At 35.9% G+C, this 27,215-nt stretch overlaps 1 non-coding gene and 1 pseudogene across 1 annotated transcript; one reads left to right on the forward strand and one right to left on the reverse strand.

Moving 5' to 3' along the window:
* Positions 1–2,315: 2,315 nt before the first annotated feature.
* Positions 2,316–27,215, reverse strand: LOC105763076 (BTB/POZ domain-containing protein At5g17580-like; annotated as a pseudogene).
* Positions 6,949–7,055, forward strand: LOC128042627 (small nucleolar RNA R71). The gene has a single exon (XR_008198142.1). It is a non-coding gene; the product is annotated as a small nucleolar RNA R71 (small nucleolar RNA).

A 27,215-nucleotide genomic window follows, 5' to 3' on the forward strand; every position in this document is an offset into this window, starting at 1 on the left:
CCGGAAATATTAAAACAAAAAATAAGCCCACATAATTGAGAACAAGAATCATGTATTTATCATGTAAATCAGAAATCAAATAATAGAATACATTTTAGGTTTCATCTTCCCTAGGTATCTAGGGAATTAGTTCATAATCCTGAATGAAAAGATCTCAAATTCAGAATAACCCCAAGACTTAAAGAAACTCATAAAAACTTCGAAACAAATTAAAAAGAGATTTTCAATCTTGATGAAGATCCGCTTTCGAGTTGGCTCTGATGGTGTTCTTTGAGTGTTTTCTTTAATCTTCTCTGATGGCTCCCCATATCTCTTCTTCTATTAGGTATTTATAGACTTTAGAATGCTCAGATAGCCAAAAAATTGTGTTTTTCTATGTATGTGGAAGTAAGGTGCTAATCGACACGAGCTGGCACATAGGCGTGTGCCCAGCCCATGTGGCTCCTAAAATTTGCTCTTTTTCTCTTATTTTTGTTCCTTTTTCTCCCAAATGCTCACCTAAGTATAAGAACATGAATTAAAGGGATTAGGAGCATCAAATTCACCAATTTGAATAAATAATCATCCAAAAATGCATTAAGAATGAGATTAAAATATGTTACTCTTATCATTTATCAAATATCCCCATACTTAAGTGTTTGCTTGTCCTTAAGCAAAATCCTCAACTCACATTAAAATTAATCTTTCTCAATTTATAATTCTCATCAATAATGTTTCGAGATAATTCACAAATAATCATGCATTGGTAATTCAACTAAAAGGACACTCAAGACTCAAACAATCTATGCTAAAAATTTTTAAAACACGAAAACATAGGTATCTCCCATTATCTAAGTAATTACCTTTAATTCAAAATCTATAAGAATTGAAATCCTCACTAAAGATTCACTCAAAGTGTTTAAGGTTCAAGAATAAGCACTCAACAGTTGAAAAAGAAATGTCATTACCATAAGCTTGCTTGAAAATCAAATCTCCATCACTATAAAATGATATGAGACACTAATCAAAATGTCTTTAAAAGGTTGTAATAGGGCTTAGGTTAAAGGTGTGGATAGAGATAAGAAAATATGGTTATAATCGAGATCAAGTTGATAATTTACCAAACTAGAAAAATTAATAACTATGAATTAAAAACAAGCAATCAAGAACTACACAAGAACAAAATTGAGCTTTTTCTCAATACATGAATTTAATTATTCAAGCTCAACCAAAAAAGAACTAAATAAAAATCAATATTTTTTCGATCTTTTTCTTCTTTTTTTTTTTTTTTTTGAGAACAAGAAGAAATAATTCAGCAAATCAACCAAAAGAGTAAAGCTAAGCAACTAACCAAATCAAATCTCAACAAAAAATGGAGTCAATAAAACGGGAAAAAGTCTCAACAAAAAAATAAGTTATAGGTTAACATTAATGGGTAAATCAAGAAACGGTGTTTTAGGCTCAATGGGGTTCACTAAGGGTTAATTAAAAAGGCAGGCTTTTTATGGGATAAGTGGGTTAAAACCTAAGTGCCTTTATCATTTCAGTATATCAAATCAAAGGTGTGGTCTTGAGATGTATAATCGCAACAAGTTTTAGAATAACAAATCAAATTGACACACTCAAATCCAATAATAAAATGAGCAAGAAAAACGTATACTCTAAAGGCTTAAAATCTCACAAAAAATTATGGTTTTGATGTCAAACTTGCAAATCTTAAACTTCAAGATAAAACTTCAATTTAGGGAAACAACCTAAAATTTTTAATTTTTGAAAAATAACTTAGTATGCTTGATTCTCTCATGTCTTCAAAGTTTAAATCAACCAATTCACAAATATCTACAAATTAATCCAAAGCACATCAACAAAATCCCAAATCAACAAAAAATCATTCTAATGGAAGTATGAAAAAATTACTTAAATACAAGACATAATTTAGGGATTTTCTAATAATTATATAAGTAACCTCCACGATGTACATCATCCTCAATGTACAAACATATATAATCATAGTATAAGTAGAATATCATAGGGGAGAGAGAGAAAACTGAAACTACCCTAAATATTGGATGAAATCGCCAGAATGGTGAAAAGTGGAACTGTAGGTAGTTGAAGGTGAAGTGCATGATTATGTGCAAACTAATAAGAAAATAAATACAAATGGTGAAGAAGATTAAGAGGTTACAACTCAATTATAAACAACCATAAAGATTAAAAATATAGTTCAAAGATAATAAAAAAAACGAAAGAAGTTTAAGGACATAAAAATAAAACAACTAAAAATAAAAATAAAAATAAAGAAAATAAAACTAAAACTAAAAAGAAAAGAAATAAACTCAATGATCCTCATCGTCAAAGGCATCGGTATCGTGAGTCACCAATGTTGAAGAGGATATATAGAGGTGCTGATAGATCTGCTGCAAAGTCGAGTCAATACTATCGAACCTTTGAAAGCAGTGCTTCTTAAAGCGAGTGAACCGCTCAGAAAGGTCCTCTAAGGTAACAATAGAAGAAGTAGGACGATAACTTAAAGGTGGAACCTCGTGGTAGACAAGGATGTCATCAGCAAAGTCCTCATGCTCATCCTGAGGGTCAAGATGAGATTGTCGGTATTGAGGAGGATCCACTCCACGAAGTTTCTTGATCATCCTCATGTGAGTCATACTCGAGAATCCCTGCGGGGACATCTGTCCAACTAGTGCAAGGGAGGATGACTGTTTTGGTGTGTCAAGGAGATTGAAGTGACGTGCGAGTCGAGTCACGTAAGGGCTTAAATAGATAGGGCCCCTACTATTGCGCTCTGTCTGATGGCTAATAGCGAGGGCAATGAAATAGGCAAGATCAAAGGTGCGCCCCGTGGCAATGCTCCACAAAACATATGCGTCAGTTGTACTGATGAATCTAGTGCTCTATCTCTTACTGGTCAATGTGTAAGCCAAGATGTCATGAAGTAGTGCAAAGCCTGAGGAAGATAAGTCGCCTTCGACTGACTCGGGTCATAAGGCACCATGCTCACCGTAAGATCTACCCAGCAAAGAGATGGTGAGTAGTAATGTGCCGGTATAATCAAAGAAACCCCACAACACTCATGAATTCTACAGTGTAGAGTCCCAATGCAGCTCTGAATCTAAGACACTCATATGTCATGTCAAACTGCCGAGTCTAAAAGTAATAGTGCCCAGCTTGTCATGGGTCGACATCACTTGTTGAAGGAGAAATGTCGAACAAAACTCTAAGGTCAGCTCCGAGTATATGGGCTCGATGATGGAAAAGAACCTGTCTCAAGGAGGTGTAGCAATGATGGCGCAGACATGATCAACTAACTGGACCTACTCTAAAGCGACCCAATCAATACATCGGTCTAATCCGAATGACCTCAGTCAAAGATGATGATATAAGTCCTCCTAAGGACCCTGTGGGAATCAGAGATAGGGATGGCATACATCAGCGGAAGCTCCTAAGGAGTAGGTTGCACCTAGAGTCTTTCGCTTTTTTGAAGCAGGGACAACGACCTTGGATTTCGCACGTATGTTCATCATGGTGTGCCTGCAAGAAAAGATGACCAAAAAAATTTAGTATTTAATGCAAAAGCATGAATCGACATAATGGATCATTTCAAATTGTAACAAAACGAAAGTCGAATCCAGCAAAAATCATAAGATTGCACATGTAGCTAAGAGAGTTGAACACAGCATTGAGCATGAAATAGGCAGCCAAAATATAATAATAACAATAAAGGTAAAAAAAATTAAAAGAAAACATAATGCCTTAAGAAGAAAAATTATAATCACGACTTCCTAAAACTAATACCATGTATAAGCTTAACAATGATAAGATGCAATAATGATAATTAAGAGGAAAAAATGAAAATAATAAAAGCAATATGAAAAAAACCAAAATGAAATAATGAACAATAATGGTTATCACAAAAAGAAGAAATAAATATTACGAAATAATAATATTAATACAAATAATAAAAATAAAAACAAAGAAAAAATAAAATGGATAACAAAATAAACATAATGTTACGAAGCATAGAAATAATAATAATGATAAAACTAGTGAAAATGGAAAAGTAAGAGAAATGAAAAATAAATAAATAATAATAATAATAAATAATAAATAATAAAAAGAATAATAAATAAATAAATAAATAAATAAAAAGAAAAAGGAAAGACCAAACAAAAGAGGAACTGATAGTAAGGAACAGGTGGTGTTGGTGCATGAGAGGGGGCTTGTGGTGTTGCGTCGCAGAAGTGGAAGGGGAAAGGATGAGGTGAGGGGGTAAGGGAAAAAGGGAAGAGATGGGCATAGGGTAGGGACTGGTCGGGGGTGGTATGCGTGGTGGATGAAGGGAGAAAGGGGGTGAGGCTGGTGTGTGTGGGGTGGGGCTGTGAGGGACAGTTCGGGGAAAAGAAAGGGGAAGGGAGGAATGAAAAGGAATGAAAAGGGAGCGTCAGAGAGTGGCCAGAGTTGCAAGGCAGTTCGACAGCGGCTAGGGTGTTGGGGATGGTAAAAAGACAAAATAAAAGAAAGGAGGATTAGGGCTTGGGTTAAAAAAGGGTGACACAGTCGTGTAAAGGCCCATGTTGGGCGACATGGCCATGTCACACGCTCGTGTGCTACTCTCTCAGGCTGTGTGTGTTTTGAAATGCAAGCCCAGCCTTCACACGGCCTAGGACACACCCGTGTCTCCAGGCCGTGTGGATCACCTTAGGCCGTGTAACCTTCAAAATTTTGAAAAATTAAGTCCAAGGACTCACACGACCGTGTAACTCAGTGTCGAATGCCCCATTGTGCACACGGCTTGGGACACGCCCGTGTGTCCAAGACATGTGGGTCAAAAAAAAATTTTTATTTAAGATTTTAAATTAGCATGCAATGGAATTAAAAGAATTAGAAAAAGTTAGACACTCGATTTGCCTCTCGAGAAGTGCTTATTTAGAGTCTAAGCTCGACTTACCTTTTATGCGCACTTATAGTGGTTCACGGAGCCGAAGCTCCTTTTTCTTGTTAGCAATGTTATTACCAAAATAAGGTTTAAGTTGAGTATTGTTTACCTTAAACGTGCCAAACTCAGAATGGGTACCTCGACTATACCGTATCGAAAGACATTCAGTACCGTACATAAGGTTGATCCGTTTGACTCGAGCTCCGAATGGGAGTTTCATGGATTCATTTTTTCCAGTAGTACTTTGTCCCCTACCTCAAATTGGTTTGTCCGATTCATATGTTCATCATGGCGTCGCTTTGGCTCTTCATTGTGCTTTTTCGGTTTCTCCTTGACATGTGTTCGCCATTCATCTAGTTCATCGAGATGTAGCATTCGCTCTTCGTATGTTGTATGGTTTCTGTCACCTTGATTGTAACATGACTCCATCATGTTTTCTCATGGGTTTCCTACAAAGAAGGTTGAGCCACATGGTTACTCACATTAACAGAATATTTAAAACCATCTCGATCACTAGAGGCTCTCATAGAATCACGTGCTTGGAGAGTAATCATTTTATCACCTATACGAAGTACAAGTTCACCCGTACCAACATCTATTGTAGTCCTAGCAGTTGCTAAAAAGAGGCGACCTAAAATTAAAGGTACCTCATTACCCTCATCCATCTCTAATATATCAAAGTCAACGAGGAATATAAATTTACCGATTTTAACAAGCACATCCTCAATAACACCCCTAGGATATATAATGGTTTTATCCGCTAATTGAATACTCATCCTCGTTTGTTTGGGTTTCTGAATACCTAGTTGTTTAAACATTTTATAGGGCATGACATTAATACTAGCCCCTAAATCAGCGAAAGCATTATCAATATTTAAACTACCAATTAAACAAAGAATAGTAAAAGTCCCTAGATCTTTCAGTTTGTTGGGTAGTTTATTTTGTAGGATAACCAAGCAAACTACATTGAGCTCCATAGTCAACAAATTGTCTAACTTCTGTTTGTTTTCCAACAACTTTAAAAATTTGACATAATTGGGAATCTACGAAAGAGATTTAACAATTTGTAAGTTAATATGTAATTTCTTTAAGAGTTTAAGAATTACCAAATTGTTCGTTCATGTGGTCTCTCTTCATCACATTAGGATATGGAACTCAAGGTTTATATTCTTTGGCAACCGGCTTTTGCTCTTTCTGGCTTACCTCAACATTATCGTTATTCACCACAATTTCTTACATTGATTCTTGTTCATATTCAACGAGCCTTTCTTCATCTCAAACAACAATTGCATGAAGCTTCTCCCTTAGGTTAGTTTTAGTATTTCTAGGCAAACTACCTTGTGGACTTTTCGAAATTAATTTAGCAAGTTGACTGATTTAATTTTTGAGCCCCTGAATCGATTCTTGTTAATTTTTCAATGTTGCCTCAATGTTTTGGAAACGTGTTTCTGACACTGAGATAAACTTTGTCAACATTTCCTTAAGGTTCGACTTCTTCTCTTGATGGTAAGGTGGTTGTTGGAAGCCCGGAGGGGGTTGTGCTCTCTGATTTCTTTGAACAACCCCGAGAGAAATTGGGATGGTTCCTCCAACCTACATTATAGTTATTACTATTTATTTTGAGGCTTAGAATTATTACTCATATAATTGACTTTCTCGTTCTATGTGCTAGGAGTGAAGGGTAAACATTTTGGACTATTTATTCCACCTCCATTTGCATCACATTACATCATCGGATCTACTTACGTAGAAAGATATAAATCATCAATTTTCTTATTAAGCAAATCTACTTGGTTTGATAACATGGTGACTGCATCTAAATTAAAGACACCAGTTGCTTTCATTGGCTTTATCCTTATGACTTGCCACTGGTAATTATTCAGTGCCATCTCCTCAATAAATTCATAAGTCGCTTCGGGTGTTTTATTGTTCAGTGTACCACCAGCTGCGACATCAATCACTATCTCCTTAAGGGGTTCAAACCATTGTAGAAAGTTTGAACCGTTAACCATAAAGGTAACCCATGGTGAGGGCATCGTCTCAGTAAGTCCTTGTATCTCTTTCATGCATCATATAAAGTCTTTAAATCGATCTGTACAAAGGAGGAGATATCATTCCTCAACTTGGCTGTCTTAACTGGTGGGAAGTACTTTAGAAGGAACTTTCCAATCATTTGGGTCCATGTAATGATGAAACCTCATAGTAAAGAGTTTAACCACTATTTAGCTTTGTTCCTCAACGAGAAAAGAAATAATCGTAAATGAATGGCGTCGTCAGTGGCGCCATTAATCTTGAAAGTATCACAGATTTCCAAAAAATTGGCCAAATGAGTATTTGGATCTTCGTCTTGCAAATCACCGAACTGAACAAACTGTTGTACCATTTGATTTTTATTCGGCTTCAGTTCGAAATTATTTGCAGCAATAGTGGGTCGTACAATACTCGATTCAGCCCAGTCAGAGTGGGCTTGGTATAATCGTACATAGTACGAGGAACATGAGCTGCTGCAGGAGGTAGCTGAATATTCTGATTATCGTCCATCCCCTCAGTAATAATAATGTCCTCTTGTTCGTGTACTAAATTCTATCGACTCTGCCTTGCTTCTCTACAGTTTCTAAGAGCTGTACTTTCAATTTCATTGTCAATTAACAATGGTCCCGATGGGTTTCTTCTAGTCATAAACTAAAGGAACCTGCCAGAAGCAAATAAAAGAAAAATTAGAATGTAAAAATGAAACTAAAAAAATATAAAATAAAATAAAATTGATAAACTAATAAAAATAAAGTGTTCCTAATATTTTAGTCCCCGACAACGACACCAAAAACTTGATAGTCACAAAACTAACAATAAATACGTCAAAGGAAAACACACCTATTGAATAATAGTATAGCTACAGTAAGTAAAGATATCGTATCCACGATGACTAAAAGTATTTGTAATTACCGTTTTCTTATTATTTAGCCGATAATTTGGAGTGATGGATTTTAAAGCTAAAATTACTAAATTAATTTAACTAGGAACGCAACAGAGAATGAATCAAGGAAATAATTAAATATTAACCAATGAGAGAAACAATACCCAGGAAAGAATTCATCTAGACTTCACCTATTATTATGAATCTGAATTAGACGATTTGTTCACTTGGTGGCTTGATCCGTAGAAATCTCTAAATTATGTTAATATCTCTTTCAATAGTAAGAACAACTAACTCTAGGTTGATTAATTGAAATCTCTTTCTAATTAAAACCCATATCGTCACATTAACTCGATCTATGGATTCCCCTATTAGATTTGACTCTAATCTGGTAGATTTATGTCGTCCTATTTCTAAGATTGCATGCTACTCCACTTAATTATGCTAGATCTACTCATAAATAGGGATTTTTCTCCATTGAATTAAGCACATTACCATGAATTAATATCCCGAAAATATTAAAACAAGAAATAAGCCCACATAATTGAGAACAAGAATCAAGTATTTATCATGTAAATCAAAAATCAAATAATAGAATTCATCTGAGGTTTCATCTTCCCTAGGTATTTAGGGAATTAGTTCATAATCCTGAATGAAAACATCTCAAAGTCAGAATAACCACAAGACTTAAAGAAAATCATAAAAACTTCAAAAGAAATTAAAAAGAGATCTTCAAACTTGATAGAGATCCGCTTCCGAGTTCGCTCTAATGGTGTTCTTCAAGTGTTTTCTTTGATCTTCTCTAATGGCTCCCTATATCTCTCCATCTATTTGGTATTTATAGACTTTAGAATGCTCAAAAAGCCTAAAAACTGTGCTTTTCCGTGTATTCGGGAAGTAAGGTGCAATATCTACACGAGCTGGCACATGGGCGTGTGTCTAGCCCGTGTGGGTCACATAGTCGTGTGCCCAGACCGTATGGGTCACATGGGTGTGTGCCCAGCCCGCGTGGCTCCTAAAATCTTGTCTTTTTCTCCGATTTTCACTCCTTTTGCTCCCAAATGCTCACCTAAGTATAAAAACATGAATTAAAGGGATTAGGAGCATCAAATTCACCAATTTGAATATGTAATCATCCAAAAATGCATTAAAAATGAGATTAAAATATGTTAGTTTTATCATTTATAAAGTGGGTATTTGCATGTCCATGCAACCTTTATATTAATCTCACTTCTATAGTCCTTCTCTATAGTGAAAATTCACATATTAATAATTAACATGAAATAATATAAAATATGCACAAAAATCATGTAATAAAGCATAATTTCACATACTTTATAAATTCATGTCCAATATTAATATTTAAGTACAATTTACTTAATTCAATAACAATTACTCAAGAATAACATATTTATTAAGTCAAAAGGTGGTAAAAATATATAGAAAAATCCTATATAATTTCAAGTTTATAATTATTCAATGTTAATTGTGAACTTTATGCTCCTAATCCTTTAAATTCATGTTTTTATGTTTAATAAAGCATTTGGGAACAAAAACAGTGAAAAACGAGCAAAAACGGGTTGACCTAATCCACATGTCCTGGACACATAGTCGTGTGAGCCACATGGCCTGCCACACGACTATGTGGTAGGTTCTGTCGATTTTGCGAATTTGCACTCTAAACTACGGGAGTTGTGTGTTTTAGGTTTTTCTGGAATTTTAAGACATATATATGAAAATAATAAGATAGGATGAGTTGTCATAAAATACCCAAGAAAATAACTCAAAAAACACCATTGAAGCCGATTCTGAAGCAGATTTCCGTGAAGAGTGAAAATTCACATTTGATTTCTTAGAAGATTATCATGAGTTTCTTTGTTTCTTTTGGTTATACTATATTTTGGACGTTTTTATTTTCAAGCATGAACTAATTTTCTAAATACTTAAGGAGATGAACCCTATGATGGATTATGTCTTTTGATTTTTTATTTTACGCAATAAATACTTAGATCTTATTCTCAATTATGTGTGCTTAATTCTTGGTTTGATACTTCTAGATTATTGATTCATGTTTGATGTGCTTAAATCAGAGGAGGAATAAACCTTATTTAAGAGTAGATCTTGCGTAATTAAGTGGGGTTGCATGCAATCTTAGAAATAGGGTGACATAAATCTACCAGATTAGAGTCAAATCTAATAGGGGAATCCATAATATGAGTTAATGCTATAATAGCGGTTTTAATTAGAAAGAAATTTCAATTAATCAACCTATAACCAGTTGCTCTTACTTTCAAAATAGATATTAGCGTAATTTAGGGATTTTACAGATTAAGTTACTAAATAAAGAAATTGCGTAATTTAAATTAATAATGACAAATGAAATCTAGGTGAATTCTTTCCTAGATATTGTTTCATTTCTTGATTGTTAATCATTTATTTTCCTGATTTGTTCTTTACTATGTTCATTAAATAATTAATTTAGTTAATTTTAGTTTTTAATCAAATGCTCGATTTATTCGGTTAAATAATAGAAAGACAATAATTAATAGTACTTCTAGTCTTCGTGGGAACGATATCTTTACTCACCATAACTATACTATTAATTAATAGGTACACTTCCCTTAGTTAAAATTTTGGTTAGTTTACGACGCATCTTCCATCTCAATCAAATCTCTTCCTTTTTAGGAATATTGTTCTAACCATGCAACCCATAAAAAAATAGCTTTTAGAGTATAAGCAAATGATTACTGATAAAGCAAATTTCATTCCAAAGCACCAAGTCTTTTAAACCCAATCCCTGTTAGATTTGGGACGACAAGCATTATTTCACTTGCTGGAGTCATTTTTGTATTTTCAAATAAAGTTTGAATTATAAATATTTATTTAGAATAGTAAATATATTTAAATAGAAGTGAACCAATTTTTTTTTTTTTTTTGAAATGCATGCATGCATACTCTTTTCTGTAATATCAAAATATAATATGTATGCTTATTTAATAACAAACCTTTTTTATTTTAATTTATAGCTTAAGGATAAAAAAATCTTTTATAAAAAATAATAAATAATAAATTGAACCCTTTAAAAAAGCACACCATATTAAATCCGTAATGACCAAAAACTAATTAACTAAGTCCTTCCATTAACGAAAACCATAAGTTGACCAGTTTAACCATTAAAGACACTGATTTGGCTGACAGTAACCACTAGGAGATGACATGTTTCATGCCACGTGGAAGGATGATGACATGGCATGCCACGTTAACAAGTTTTTTTTAAGTATTTTTTGAAACAAATTATAAAAGTAATTAATAAAATTTACATGAAAATGACGTAGGACATATAGTTGTCCAAGTTCATTTGAATTTGGGCAACCATTTGTCCAAATTGTTCTGATGAGATCAAAACTATCAAAATTAGAAATTATAAAAAAGTTATTATTTAAAAATCATAAAAAGTAGAAAAATTCAAATTTTAATTTTTAATATTTTATATATATTCAAATTAAAAAGTTCAAATTGAAATATTGAATTAATACTTTTATATTCAAAATTTATATATACAAATTTTGTATACAAAATTTATTCATTCAATTTTAGTAATAATTTATTAATAAAAATATTGGATATAAAATTATTATTTCAATATTTCAATTTGAATTTTTAATTGAATATATATAAATTATTAATAAATATTAAAATATTAAAATCCAATTTTTTAATTTTTATATGTTTAATAGTTTTTATAATTTTAAAATAATTATTAATATTGTTATAAATTCTAAATATTTTATACTTTTGAACTCACCTGCACTACTGCTCTCTCTGGTAATCTTTCATTTTTGGCAGCATGCTCACAAGCTTCACGTAAAATTTTTCAAAAATCCAGGACCTTATAAACCTATTCTTTCTCCTTCTCTGTCAGGTAAGCATGCTTTTCAAAGTATATGTCGATAACCCGGTATATTCCATCAGAGTTTCTTTTTGTTCCTAACGTTGCTGCCATAGACATCTCTGTAAGTGAAATGAAACTGTCTATCATTAAATCCATATCACAAACAACTTCTGCTAAGAATTCTTCCAAGTTATGCCACGGTGATAAATCAAGAAGTATAGGAGCCATCGTAATTGCTATAGAATACTTTCAGAATCCTCCTTATGCACTCAATATCATATTGCACTTCCTTGGCATAGCCTTGAGGAAGAATTAGCAAGTCCTTTACTTTTTCCTGGTCCAGCTGCTTTCTAATCCTAATCTCAAAACCATTCCTACAAACCGAGCTAGCTTCCAAGTTGATCGTGCATCGGAGCACTTCGAACAACAATGTGCAAGGAAGGAGTTCTCTTCCGTGAGGCAAGAGCTTTTCCAAAGTTTCAATTACATTTCTTTGAGATTTCCTCTTGTAAATTGACATAGTCTCCCTTCCATTGTTACAATGAAAGATTAACTTCTCTGCATATCGATAAATGGAAGCAGAAATGTAAGTTGGTGGGATTTCATGTTGCTTCATTGTGTAAATGATAGGCTCATATAGCTGGAGAGACAATGTTGTCAAATCCTCTTGCCAGTCAAGAGCAAAGAACCTCCTCTTTGCATTAGGCCTGTCATCACCTTTGTCTGTTGAGACGATTGGTTCCCCTAGATGTCTCGGATTATCTGATGCCTTTGCAATCATAGCCTGTAAGCAGGTATCGAATAAAATGATCTGCATTGTTTATTGATGTATGATCGGTTGTTTAACGTCACAGCAATAATCTGCAAGTGTACACTGTCGATGCAATTATAGTAGACAGATGTGAGTCTGTCAGATGTCTGTCCCATGGGGATGGTTGTCTTTTGTCTATTAATGTCAGTGTAATAACTAGATAGAAACGAGATAAATTGTGATGATAGTTGCCGGAGTAACAATTTGAAAATAATAAAATAAAATATGATAATAATAAACTAGGAACTCCAACATGAATCATCAGCAGAATACTAAGTGCTCACAAGGTATAAAAGGATAGTTGATTGTCGAGGCAATAAATTTCAATGTATATCTTACCAAGCGTCACTCTTCTATTTAATCTGAGACTTAAATATGCACATTAACCCCACCTTCCGATGATGGCAATATAGCACTATTAAGAACAAGTGGACTAAATTCCTCTAATCCTCACTTAACTTTCGTTGTACTGCTTGTTGGCTTGAACTGTCACTGCACTTTCCAATATCAGTGACTACAATAACACTTCCGTGTTAAGAAACATTCAAACCCGAAGATTAAACAATAAAATCAAGATTGAATAAGATAACATTTAACCAAGAATTCGTGTGTATCTCCATACAAACAGAAAACAGAGAGTAATCACCAGCATTTAGAAAAAAAAAAAAGAATCAAGTGGAGGATACTATTCATAGACAACTCGACTAAATCTCTCTAATGCCTCTTGTCTCGTATTTACGTCTCCTCGTCAGAAGCTAATCTACATCCATTTTCACGTTGGCTCACCCGTGAGAGGCTTAAGCTGCCATAGCCGCAAGCTTCAAGGTAGGATGAAAAAGATGATGGTTAAGAAAAAGCTCTTCTCCCCTTTTTTCTCTTCTCACGTCAACCTTTTATGTCCTCCTCCAATAGTAAATGTGTCATTTCCTCAGAATTATTTTTTCCTTTTACGTACAGGTTGGTTATACCAGATTGGACAGCTCATGCATTTTTAGTTCTTATCCGGACAGTTGTTAGGTACGGCTACAATTCTGGATGCAATCTAGAATTAACTCATACAACGATATTAATGCAAAAAGATAGCAACATTAAGGATAAAATAGGCTAGAATTCATCGAGTTATAAAATACAATTTACTAAACTAAAAATGCAAAAATATATGCTAAGGATAACTAAATGGGAACAATTTAACCAATAAGTAAGGAGGAAAACCTATGTTCTTTCTAGTACTATCAATGTAACACCCTAAATTTCGAAGATAGAAGTTTTAACGTATGTGTTTAAGGTCAGTGCGTATCTCGATCAATTATGCATGTTTCGGCATTTTAGTGTTAGAATGGGCATATTGGTCTGGTGATTGGTTGTGTGTTAGTATACCCCTAGGCTCTGGGTTTGAATCCTCATGTGTGTTTTGAAGAGTTGTTTTATTTTTGTTTTTTTTAAGTCTAAATATTTATTTTTATTTGTTTTAATTATTTTTACATTTTATTTTTTATTTGAAAAAAAGAGAGGCTTTCACGTTCTTTTCCCCTTGGAACATTTCCCATTTTCTTCCTCCTTCAGTTTTTGAATTTCTCAAGTTCAAGTGTGTGTTTGAAACCCTTCTATTCCTTTAATGTATTGCTGCTTGGGTTCTACGACTTTTGAAAAATTCTATGTGTTTCCGCAAATTTTTTGATATAGTTGTTATTTTGGGTTGGGATGATGTTGAATCATAGAACAATCTGTAATTTCTGGTATACTTTTGAGTTTAGGCAACTGGGGAAAATGGTTTGGTGGTTAATTGTGTGGGTTGCATCCGATTTCGGTGTGATTTCATGACCACACGGGTGGCCACACGGGCATGTGCCCTACATGGGTGGTTCACATGGCCATGCCTACCGTGCACCCTATTTTATCACAAATAGACAGATAATTACACGGGCTGTCCATACAGCCATGTTTCTAGGTCACACGAGTGTGTGTCATAGTCACACGGTCGTGTGCCTCCTCTCACATGGGTGAGTGCTTCTTCACACAGGCGAGTGCATCTTCACACAGTCATGTGACTCCTTCACATAGGCGTGTAAACCACTACACGACCTAGGCACTTCCACACGGCCGTGAAGCCCTATTTTTCCAAATTTCGTACTGTGTAATTTTTTAATTTGATTGTGTTTCTGTGTGTTCTGACCCTTGTCCAGGTCTTAGTAAAGGCGGCCAAAACTCTATTTCGGCTTGAACTGGTGCGTTATTCACAATCATAGCTCTAGTTAAACGATTCATTTAAGTGTTATGACATGTTACGTCATAAGTGATGCTGAATCTAGGCAACTGAATGTGTGTATTTCTGGTTCTGTATTCTGTTTCTGTATGTCTGTTTACAAATGGTGTGCATTCTGTATTTCCACCACTCTTTTTGGGTTTGGTTGTGAAGAGAAGGAAGTCTAATATATTTTGGGCAATCTTAATTGCGACTTATCAGTACTACGATTTAACGTATTTTACTTTGCATATCTCAATTCAGCTGCAAATTATCATTTCAGTGGCTTGGTCCACATACGTGGTGAGATGGGTTGGATGCGCCTTTAAAGGTCCTATGTGGTGTCTAGTGTTGGTTGGGCTTGATTAGCTCATATGTGATGTGCAGGGTGGTCAGAGAGGTGTTTGGCTGGATGGGTGAGTTTTTATTACTTGTTGCATTCATATGCATCTGATTAAATATCTAAATATATATGTGTGTTTGACTACACGGATACTTAGGTATCGATGATGTGGTAACATTGAGATGACTGTTATCTTGATTTATTTTGGCTCATCGGTTGAGTTTCTATTTAGGATACTATCTTCCAGAATATTAGTCGTGTCCTTTTGTTTTCCGCCTTTTAGTATATGTTTTGGACTACCACTGAGCTCGTGTATCTCACCCCTTTGGCTTTCCCTTTTTAGGAACTCACATTTTCTGTAGCTGAACTTGGCATACTGGAGGTCTCGCACAGTCACATTTAAAAACAAGTTAATAAGTCTTCTTTTTCAGTTCCTATTTTGATAAACTTTTTTGAACCGTAAGATTTTATAATAATTGTGGTTTAAGTTAAATTCTAAATTTTCGAAAACTTTAATCTTGGACTATTTTTGTAAAATACTATTTTGGACTAAATTTTGGAAACTATAGAATTATATTTCCAAATCTTTTTAACGTAATCTGAAATTTTCTATTTTAAATACAGAAATGATAAATGGTTTAGCTTGAATCCAGCAAACTATGTTGAAATGAGACTTCGACAACTTGTTTTGTACAAACTTCCTACAGTCACTTCAATGATCAATGTGACCTCTGAGATCCGGTCAAAACTTTTAGGTCAAGTTTTGGGTGTTATATTTAGTGGTATCAGAGTCAGGTTTGCAAAAACATGACCTATGTTTTTTACGTATCCGTGTGTACGCGAGTGTTCATTTTAAAAAAAATATTTTGAGAAACTATACCACAATGTTTTTGAAAAAGATTTTGTGAAAATAGTTTGTCTGAGACTCCGATGCTAGTCCATACGAAACTCTAAGACTGTAAGATTAGTTCCGTAAGACTAGAACTGTAATGTTTAGATATTCATACTTGTGTTGGATTTTTGAAATTGTAGATTTCGTAAGAGATTAGTCTGAAGATCGTTATGGAATCTGATGGTAAGTAGGTTCGTAAGGATCAGCTTGGTGAGACTCTCGACAGGTCGTCAACTTCTCCGGGACATGTGTCTATTTAAGAGTTTGAGGTCAATATGACTCTGCCAACTTCGGGTAGCGATAACCTGGAAGTTGGTATTGAGGCGTTAACTCGGGTAATGCGAGAAGTGTTAGATAGGGTATTCAAAGCTAGTTTAGAGATGACAAGAGAAATGTTTCAAACTAGGTTTGTAGATTGTGGAAAGAAAAGAGATCATAGTCCTTTGAGGTTGGAGCCTCAGTCTGCAAAGCGTATAAAAATACATTTGAATGACAGTAAAGGTAGTGCGGAGAGTGCTAGTAGTGGTGTAATCGCTCCAGCTTGTGTGCACTGTAAAAAGTGTCATCCGGGAGACTATTAGAAAAAGTAGGGAAGGTGTCTTAAATGCGGGTCCATGGAACATCGGATTAGATAGTGTCTTCGGCGACATTAAGACAAGTATGGTTGGGTACAATTGGTTGAGAATGTTTCGACTTTCTGATTTTGGCATAGTGATTGTTTGTGTGATGAATATAAAATGTGTATCTGCTTTAGTGGCTAAGTGTTCTGGGTGTGTGTTTGAGGTCTTGGGTTCAAATCTCACTGTCTAGTAAGGTAGTGCTTCGGGATTAGAATGCGCAGCGGGAGCGTAGTGGTGTAGCTTGTGTAGACAACTGTTCTAATAGTGGGAAATTTCAGGGACGAAATTTCTTTTAGGAGGGGTGAGTTGTAACACCCCAGATTTCGGGTTTAGAAATTTTAAGGTACATGTTTAGGGTTAGTGTGTAGCTAGACCAATTATACGTCTTTTCGCGTTTTACTGTCAGAATGGGCCAGATGGTCTGTTAGTTGGTTGTGTGTTAGTGTACCTCTGGGTTCTGGGCTCGAACCCTCATGTACGTTTTGAGGAGTTGTTTTATTTTTATTTTGTTTTAAAAGTCTAAATATTTATTTTTATTTGTTTTAATTATTTTTACATTTTATTTTTTTATATGAAAAAAAGAGAGGGGCATTCACGTTTTGTTTCTCCTTGGCACGTTTCCCCTTTTCTTCTTCCTTCAATTTTTGGATTTCTCAAGTTTACGATTTTGATCTTAAAACTTATTTTAGGGGTCTTCATTTTGGGCATTCAAAATCGTGTACTCAGGTGTGTGTGTTCGAAACTCTTATGTTCCTTTAACGTATTGCTACTTGGGTTCTATGAATTTCAAAAAATTCTGTATGTTTTTGCAAATTGTTTGATAGATGTGTTATTTTGGGTTGGGATGATGTTGAATTATAGAACAATCTGCATTTTCTGTTATACTTTTGAGTTTAGGCAACTAGGAGAAATGGTTTGGTGGTGAATTACGTGGGTTGCAGCCAATTTTAGTGTGGTTTCATGACTACACAGGTGGCCACACGGGTGTGTGCTCTACATGGGTGGTTCACACGACCCAGCTTTTGGGAATTAAGGTTTTTCGCCAAATTTTGGTGCCACACGGCCGTGTGGCTAATTTTAAGGACTTTAGTTGATTTTTCACATGGATGTGTGTTTTGGACACAAGGTCGTGTCCCATAGGCATACCGGCGTGTAAGACTTCCACACAGCCGTGTCTGCTGGGCTGTCCACACAGCCATGTTCCTGGGTCACACGAGTGTATGTCATAGCCACACGGTCGTGTGCCACCTCTCACCCAGGCGTATACTTCTTCACAGGAGTGTTTCCCTCCTTCACATGGGCATGTTGACCCCCACACAGCCTAGCCACTTTCATACGGCCGTGTGGCCCTATTTAACAAATTTTTGTATTGTGTAAGTTTTTTATCTGATTGTGTTTTTGTGTGTTTTGACCCTTGGCTAGGTCTTAGTATAGGTGGCCAAAACTCTGTTTCGGCTTGGACTGGTGCGTTATTCGATATCATAGCTCTAGTTAAATGATTCATTTAAGTGTTAATGGATGTTACGTCATAAGTGATGCTGAATCTAGGCAACTGAGTGTGTGCATTTCTAGTTCTGTATTATGTTTATGTATGTCTGTTTACAAATGGTTTGCATTCTGTATTTACATTACTATTTTTTGGGTTTGGTTGCAAAGAGAATGGAGTCTAATATGTTCTGGACAGTCTTAATTGTGACTTATCAGTACTACGATTTATAATATTGTAGTTCGCATATGTCAGCTCAGCTACATATTATCATTTGAGTGGCTTGGTCCACATACGTGGTGTGTTAGGTTGGATGGGCCTTTTGAGGTCCTATGAGGTGTGCAGGGTTTGTTGGGCTTGATTAGCTCATATGTGGTGTGCACGGTGGTCAGAGAGGTGTTTCGTTGGATGGGCTGGTTTTTATTACTTGTTGCATTCATGCACATCTGATTAAATGTCTAAATATATATATGTGTGTCTGACTATGCGGGTACTGAGGTATCGGTGATGTGGTAAAATTGAGATGATTGTTATGTTGATTTATTTTGGCTCATCGGTTGAGTTTCCATTTAGGATACTGTGTTTCAGAATATTAGTCGTGTCATTCTATTTTTCGCCTTTTAGTATATGGTTTGGGCTCATGCTAAGCTCGTGTAGCTTAGCCCCTTAGTTTTCTCTTTTCAAGTACTCACGTTTTTGGTAGCTGGATTTAGCATATCGGAGGTCTCACACAGTCACATTTAAAAACAAGTTAATAAGTCTTCTTTTTCAGTTCCTATTTTGATAAACTGTTGTGTACCGTAAGATTTTATAAAAACTGTGGTTTAAGTTAAATTTTGGATTTTCGTAAACTTTAATCTTGGACTATTTTTAGAAAGTACTATTTTGGATTAAATTTTGGAAACTATAGAATGACATTTCCAAATGTTTTTAACGTAATCTGAAATTTTATGTTTTAAATCCAGAAATAATAAACGGTTTAGCTTGAATCCAACAAACTATGTTGAAATGAGATTTCAACAACTCGTTTTGTACAAACTTCCTACGATCACTTCGGTGATCAATGTGACCTCATAGATCCAGTCAAAGTTCTTGGTCGAGTTTTGGGGTGTTACATTTAGTGGTATCAGAGCCAGATTTGCAAAAAACTTGGCCTCTGATTTTTTATGTATCCGTCTGTGCACGTATGTTCGTTTTAAAAAAAAGAATTTTGAGAAACTATACCACAGTGTTTTCGAAAAAAATTTGTGAAAATAGTTTGTCTAAGACTCCGATGCTAGTCCATGCAAAACTCTGCAACTGTAAGATTAGTTCCGTAAGACTAGAACTGTAATGTTTAGATATTTATGCTTGTGTTGGATTTTGGAAATTGTAGATTTCATAAGAGATTAGTCCGAAGATCGTTATGGATTCTGATGGTAAGTAGGTTCGTGAGGATCAGTTTGGTGAGACTCTCGACAGGTCATCAACTTCTTCAGGACATGTGTCTGTTTAAGAGTCGGAGGTCAATGTGGCTCCGCCAATTTCGGGCAGCTAACCTAGAAGTTGGTACTGAGGTGTTAACTCGAGTAATGAGAGAAGTGTTAGAGAAAGTATTCGAGGCTAGTTTAGAGAGGATTAAAGAAATGCTTCAAGATAGGTGTGTAGATTGTGGAAAGAAAAGAGATCGTAGTCTTTTAAGGTTGGAGCTTTGGTCTACGAAGCGTATAAAAATGCATTTCAGTGACAGTAAAGGTAGTGCGGAGGGTGCTAGTAGTGGTGTAAGCGTTCCGACTTGTGCGCATTGTAAGCAGCGTCATCCGAGTGAATGTATGTAGCTCAGCCCCCTAGTTTTCCCTTTTCAGGTACTCACGTTTTCTATAGCTAGACTTGGCATATCGGAGGTCTCACATAGTCATATTGAAAACCAAGTTAATAAGTCTTCTTTTTCAGTTCCTATTTTGATAAACTGTTTTGTACTGTAAGATTTTATAAGAACTGTGGTTTAAATTAAATTCCAGATTTTTGTAAACTTTAATCTTGGACTATTTTTGTAAAGTACTAATTTGGACTAAATTTTGGAAACTATAGACTTACATATCCAAATGTTTTTAATGTAATCTAAAATTTTCTGTTTTAAATCCAGAAATAATAAACAGTTTAGCTTGAATCCTGTAAACTATGTTTAAATGAGACTTCGACAACTCGCTTTGTACAAACTTCCTACGATCACTTGGTGATCAATATGACCTCTGAGATTCGGCCAAAACTTTTAGGTCAATTTTTGGGGTGTTACATTTAGTGGTATTAAAGCCAGGTTTGTAAAAACTTGGCCTGTGTTTTTTTACGTATCCATTTATGCGCATGTGCTTGTTTTAAAAAAATAATTTTGAGAAACTATACCACAGTGGTTTTGAAAAAGATTTTGTGAAAATAGTTTGTCTGAAACTCTAATGCTGTTCCATGCGAAACTCTGCGACTGTAAGATTAGTTCCGTAGACTAAAACTTTAATGTTTAGATATTTATGCTTATGTTAGATTTTGGAAATTGTAGATTTCGAAAGAGATTAGTCCGAAGATCGTAATGGATTCTGATGGTAAGCAGGTTCGTGAGGATTAGCTCGGTGAGACTCTTGACGGGTCGTCAACTTCTCTAGGACGTGTGCCTATTTAAAAGTCAGAGGTTAATATGCCTTCGCTAACTTCGAGTAGCGATAACCGAGAAGTTGGTACTGAGGCGTTAACTCGGGTAATGAGAGAAGTGTTAGAGAAAGTATTCGAGGCTAGTTTAGAGAGGACTGGAGAAATACTTCAAGATAGGTGTGTAGATTATGGAAAAAAAAGATATCCTGGTCCTTTGAGGTTAGAGTCTCGGTCTGCGAACCATATAAAAGTGCATTTGAGTCACAGTAAAGGTAGTGCGGATGCTGCTTGTAGTGGTGCAAGCGTTCTAGCTTGTGCGCACTATAAAAAGTGTCATCCGGGCGACTGTTGGAAAAATTCGAGAGCGTGTCTCAAATGCGGGTCCATGGAACATTAGATTAGATACTGTCATCGGTGACATTGAGACAGGTATGGTTAGGTGTTAATGGTTGAGAATGTTTCGACTTTCTGATTTTGGCATAGTGATTGTATGTGTGATGGATATAAAATGTGTATCTGCTTCAGTAGCTAAGTGTTCTGAGTGTGTGTTTGAGGTCTTAGGTCCAAATCCCACTGTCTAGTACAGTAGTGCTTCGGGATTAGAGTGCGCAGCGAGAACGTAGTGGTGTAGCTTGTGTAAACAACTATTCTGTTAGTGGGAAATTTCGAGGACGAAATTTCTTTAAGGAGGAGTGAGTTCTAACACCCCGAATTTTGAGGTTAGAATTTTTAAGGCACGTGTTTAGGGTCAGTGCATAACTAGACCAATTATGTGTGTTTTCGTGTTTTAGCGTCAGAATAGGCATGCTAGTCTAGTGGTTGGTTGTGTGTTAGTCTACCTCTGGGTTTTGGGTTTGAATCCTCATGTGCGTTTTGAGAAGTTGTTTTATTTTTTTAAGTCTAAATTACTTTTATTTGTTTTAATTATTTTTATATTTTATGTTTTTTTATTTGAAAAAAAGAAAGAAAGAGGCTTTCACGTTCTTTTCTCCTTGACATGTTTCCCCTTTTCTTCCTCTTTCAATTTTTGGATTTCTCAAGTTTAGGGTTTTGATCTTAAAACTTGTTTTAAGGGTCTTCGTTTTAGGCATTCAAAACTGCATACTCAAGTGTGGGTTTGAAACCCTTCTGTTCCTTTAACTTATTGGTTCTGTGTGTTTCCGTAAATTGTTTGATAAAGGTGTTATTTTGGGTTGGGATGATGTTGGATCATAGAGCAATCTGCAATTTCTAGTATACTTTTGAGTTTAGACTACTTGGGGAAATGGTTTGGTGGTGAATTGTGTAGGTTGTAGCCAATTTCGGTGTGGTTTTGTGATCACACGAGTGGCCACACGGGCGTGTACCCCACATGGGTGGTTCACAGGACCCAACTTTTGGGAATTAGGGTTTTTTTCCAAATTTCAGTGCCACACGATCGTGTGGCTAATGTTGGGGACTTTAGTCGATTTTTCACACGGGCGTGTGAAACTTCCACACAGCCGTGTCTGCCCTGCACCATATTTTAGGACAAGTAGACAGATAGTTATACGAGTTGTGCACACGACCATGTTCCTGGGTCATACAGGCATGTGTCATAGTCACACGATCGTGTACCTCCTTCACATGGGCGTGTTGAGCCCCATACGGCTTATGCACTTCCAAACGGCCTTGTGGCCCTATTTCGCCAATTTTCATAGTATGTTAGTTTTTATCTGATTGTGTTTCTTTGTGTTTCGACCATTGGCTAGGTCTTAGTAAGGGTGGCCGGAACTCTATTCCAGCTTGGACTGATGCATTATTGGCAATCATAGCTCTAGTTAAACGATTCATTTAAGTGTTAATGGATGGTACGTCATAAATGATGCTGAATCTGGGCAACTGAATGTGTGCATTTCTAGTCGTGTATTTTGTTTCTGTATTTCTGTTTACAAATGGTGTGCTGCATTTGCATCACTTTTTGGGGGTTTGGTTGGGAAGAGAAGGGAGTCTGATTTGTTCTCGGCAGTCTTAATTGCGACTTATCAGTACTGTGGTTTATTGTATTGTACTTTGCATATGTCAGCTCAAAAGCATATTATCATTTGAGTGGCTTCATCCATATACGTGGTGTGTTGGGTTGGATGGGCCTTTCAAGGTCCTATCTTTTGTACAGGGTTGGTTGGGCTTGATTAGCTCATATGTGGTGTGCAGGATGGTCGGAAAGGTTTTTGGTTGGATGAGTGGGTTTTTATTACTTGTTGCATTTATACGCATCTGATTAAATGTTTGAATACATATATGTTTGACTATGCGAGTACTGAGGTATCGATGATGTGGTAACATTGAGATGACTATTATGTTGATTTATTTTGGCTTATCTGTTGAGTTTTCGTTTATGATACTGTGTTTCAAAATACTAGTCCCGTCATTCTGTTTTCGACCTTTTAGTATATGTTCTGGACTCACACTAAGCTCATGTAGCTCTCCCCTTTAGTTTTCCCTTTTCAATTACTCACAGTTTCAGTAGCTGGGCTTGCCATACCGGAGGTCTCGGACAGTAACTTTTAAAAACAAGTTAATAAGTTTTCTTTTTCAGTTCTTATTTTGAGAAACTATTTTGAACTGTAAGATTTTATAAGAACTGTGGTTTAAGTTAAATTCTGGATTTTCGTAAACTTTAATCTTGGACTATTTTTGTAAAACACTATTTTGGACTAAATTTTGGAAATTATAGAATTGCATTTCCAAATGTTTTTAACGTAATTTGAAATTTTCTATTTTAAATTCGAAAATAATAAACGATTTAGCTTGAATCCAGCAAAATATGTTGAAATGAGACTTCGACAACTCGTTTTATATAAACTTCCTACGATCAATTTAGTGATTAATGTGACCTCTGAGATTCGGTCAAAACTTTTAGGTCAGATTTTGGGTGTTACATTTAATGTTATCAGAGCCAAGTTTACAAAAACTCAGTCGATGTTTTTTTGCGTATACGTGTGTACACGTATGTTCGTTTTTTTAAAATGATTTTGAGAAACTATACCACAGTGTTTTTGAAAAAGATTTTATGAAAATGGTTAGTTTGAGACTCAAATATTGGTCTATGTGAATCTTTGAGAATGTAAGATTAATTCTGTAAGACTAGAACTGTAATGTTTAGATATTTATGCTTGTGTTCAATTTTGGAAATTGTAGATTTCATAAGAGATTAGTCCGAAGATCGTTATGGATTTTGATGGTAAGTCGATTGTGAGGATCAACTTGGTGAGACTCTCGATGGGTCATCAACTTCTCCAGGATGTGTGCTTAATTAAAAGTCAGAGGTCAAAGTGACTCTGCCAACTTCAGGTAGCGATAACCCAGAAGTTGGTACTGAGGCATTAACTCGGGTAATGAGAGAAGTGTTAGAGAAAGTATTTGAGGCTAGTTTAGAGAGGTCTAGAGAAATGCTTCAAGATAGGTGTGTAGATTGTGGAAAGAAAAGAGATCGTAGTCCTTCGAGGTTGGAGCCTCGGTCTGCGAAACGTATAAAAACGCATTTGAGTGACAATAAAGGTAGTGTGGAGGGTGCTAAAATTGGTGTAAGCGCTCCGGCTTGTGCGCACTGTAAAAAGCATTTTCTGGGCGACTGTTGTAAATAGTTGAGAGCGTGTCTCAAATACGGTTCCATGGAACATCAGATTAGATAGTGTCCTCGGTGACATTGAGACAAGTATGGTTGGGTGCTAATGGTTGAAAATGTTTCGACTTTCTGATTTTGGCATAGTGATTGTGTGTGTGGTGGATATAAAATGTGTATTTGCTTCAATGGCTAATTGTTTTGGGTGTTTGTTTGAGGTCTTGGGTTCAAATCCCACTATCTAGTAAAGTAGTGCTTCGGGATTAGAGTGCGCAGTGGGAGTGTAGTAGTGTAGCTTGTGTAACAATTGTTTTGTAAGTGGGAAATTTAGAGGACAAAATTTCTTTATGGAGGGGGTGAGTTGTAACACCTCGAATTTTGGGGTTAGAAGTTTTAAGGTACGTGTTGAGGTTCAGCACGTAGCTCGACCAATTTTGTATGTTTTCGCGTTTAGTGTTAGATTGGGCCTGCTGGTCTAATGATTGGTTGTGTGTTAGTGTACCTCTGAGTTCTGGGTTCGAATCCTCATGTGCATTTTGAGGGGTTGTTTTATTTTTGTTTTTTTAAAGTGTAAATATTTATTTTTATTTGCTTTAATTATTTTTACATTTTATGTTTTTTATTTGAAAAAAGAAAAAGAAAGAGGTTTTCACGTTCTTTTCTCCTTGACACGTTTCCCCTTTTCTTCCTCTTTCAATTTTTAGATTTCTCAAGTTTAGGGTTTTGATCTTAAAACTTGTTTTGAGGGTCTTCGTTTTGGGCATTCAAAATCGTGTACTCAGATGTGGGTTTGAAACCCTTCTGTTCCTTTAACGTATTACTTCTTAGATTCTACGACTTTCGACAAATTCTATGTGTTTCCGTAAATTGTTTGATAGATGTGTTATTTTGGGTTGGGATGATGTTGGATCATAGAGCAATCTATAATTTCTAGTATACTTTTGAGTTTAGGCAACTGGGGGAAATGGTTTGGTAGTAAATTGCGTGGGTTGCAGCCAATTTTAGTGTGGTTGCATGACCACATAGGTAGCCACACGGGCATGTGCCTCACATGGGTGGTTCACACGGCCCAGCTTTTGGGAATTAGAGTTTTAAGCCAAATTTTGGGGACTTTAGTCGATTTTTCACACGGGCGTGTGTTCTGGACACACGGCCGTGTCCCGTCGGCACACGGGCATGTGAGACTTCCACACAATCGTGTCTACCCTGTACCCTATTTTAGCATAAATAGACAGATAGTTATACGGGCTGTCCACACGATCATGTTCCTGGGTCACACGGGCGTGTGTCATAGTCACATGGTCATGTGCCTCCTCTCATACAGGCTTGTGCTTCTTCACACGAGTGTGTGCTTCTTCACACGGGTGTGTGCCTCCTTCACATGGGCGTGTTGACCCCCACACAACTAGGCACTTCCATACGGTTTTGTGGCCTATTTCGCCAATTTTTGTACTGTGTTAGTTTTTTATCTGATTGTGTTTATGTGTGTTCCGAACCTTGGCTAGGTCTTAGCAAGGGTGACCGAAACTTTGTTTCGACTTGAACTAGTGCGTTATTCGCAATCATAGCTCTAGTTAAACGATTCGTTTAAGTGTTAATGGATGTTTCGTCATAAGTGATGTTGAATCTGGGCAACTGAATGTGTGCATGTCAGGTTATGTATTCTTTTTCTTTATGTATGTTTACAAATGTAGTGCATTATGCATTTACATTACTCTTTTTGGGTTTGGTTACGAAGATGAGGGAGTCTGATCTGTTCTGAGTAGTCTTAACTGTGACTTATTAGTACTGCGGTTTACCGCATTATACTTTGCATATGCCAGCTCAGCTGCATATTATCATTTGAGTGGCTTCGTCCACATACGTGGTGTGTTGGGTTGGATGGGTCTTTCGAGGTCCTATGAGGTGTGTAGGGTTGGTTGGGCTTGATTAGCTCATATGTGGTGTGCAGGGTGGTCGGAGAGGTGTTTGGCTAGATGGGTGGGTTTTTTTTACTTGTTGCATTCGTACGCGTCTTATTAAATGTCTAAATATATATATGTGTGTGTTTGACTATGCTAGTACTGAGGTATCGATGATGTGGTAACATTGAAATGACTGTTATGTTGATTTATTTTGGCTCATCGGTTGAGTTTCCATTTAGGATACTGTGTTCCAGAATATTTGTCGTGTCACTCAGTTTTTTGCCTTTTAGTATATGTTTTGGACTCACACTGACCTCGTGTAGCTCACCCTATTAGTTTTCCCTTTTCAGGTACTCACGTTTTCTGTAGCTAGACTTGGCATACAGGAGGTCTCGGACAGTCACATTTAAAAACAAGTTAATAAGTCTTTTTTTTCAGTTCCTATTTTTATAAACTGTTTTGAACTTTAAGATTTTATAAGAACTGTGGTTTAAGTTAAATTTCGGATTTTCGTAAACTTTAATCTTGGGCTATTTTTGTAAAATACTATTTTGGACTAAATTTTGGAAACTATAGAATTACATTTCCGAACGTTTTTAACGTAATCTAAAATTTTCTATTTTAAATTCAGAAATAATAAACGGTTTAACTTGAATCTTGCAAACTATGTTGAAACGAGTCTTTGACAACTCGATTTTTACAAACTTCCTACGATCACTTCGATGATAAATGCAACCTCCGAGATCTGGTCGAAACTTCTAGGCTGGGTTTTGGGGTGTTACCGTTGAAGGGACTTTTCAGACGAGCGCGAAGCCTTGATAATTTCATTCCAACTAGAAAGGATTGTTTGTTCGAAGAAAGTAACAACTTTGCTTAATAGATTGTTATTGCAGTGATTTTCATCCATCCCCAAGTAGAAAGACAAGCAGATGAGTGGTACAATGTTTTCAGTGGATCCAAGCTCAAAAAAACTCAT

Source organism: Gossypium raimondii, chromosome 7 (assembly GCF_025698545.1).
Source record: "Gossypium raimondii isolate GPD5lz chromosome 7, ASM2569854v1, whole genome shotgun sequence".
NCBI lineage: Eukaryota > Viridiplantae > Streptophyta > Magnoliopsida > Malvales > Malvaceae > Gossypium > Gossypium raimondii.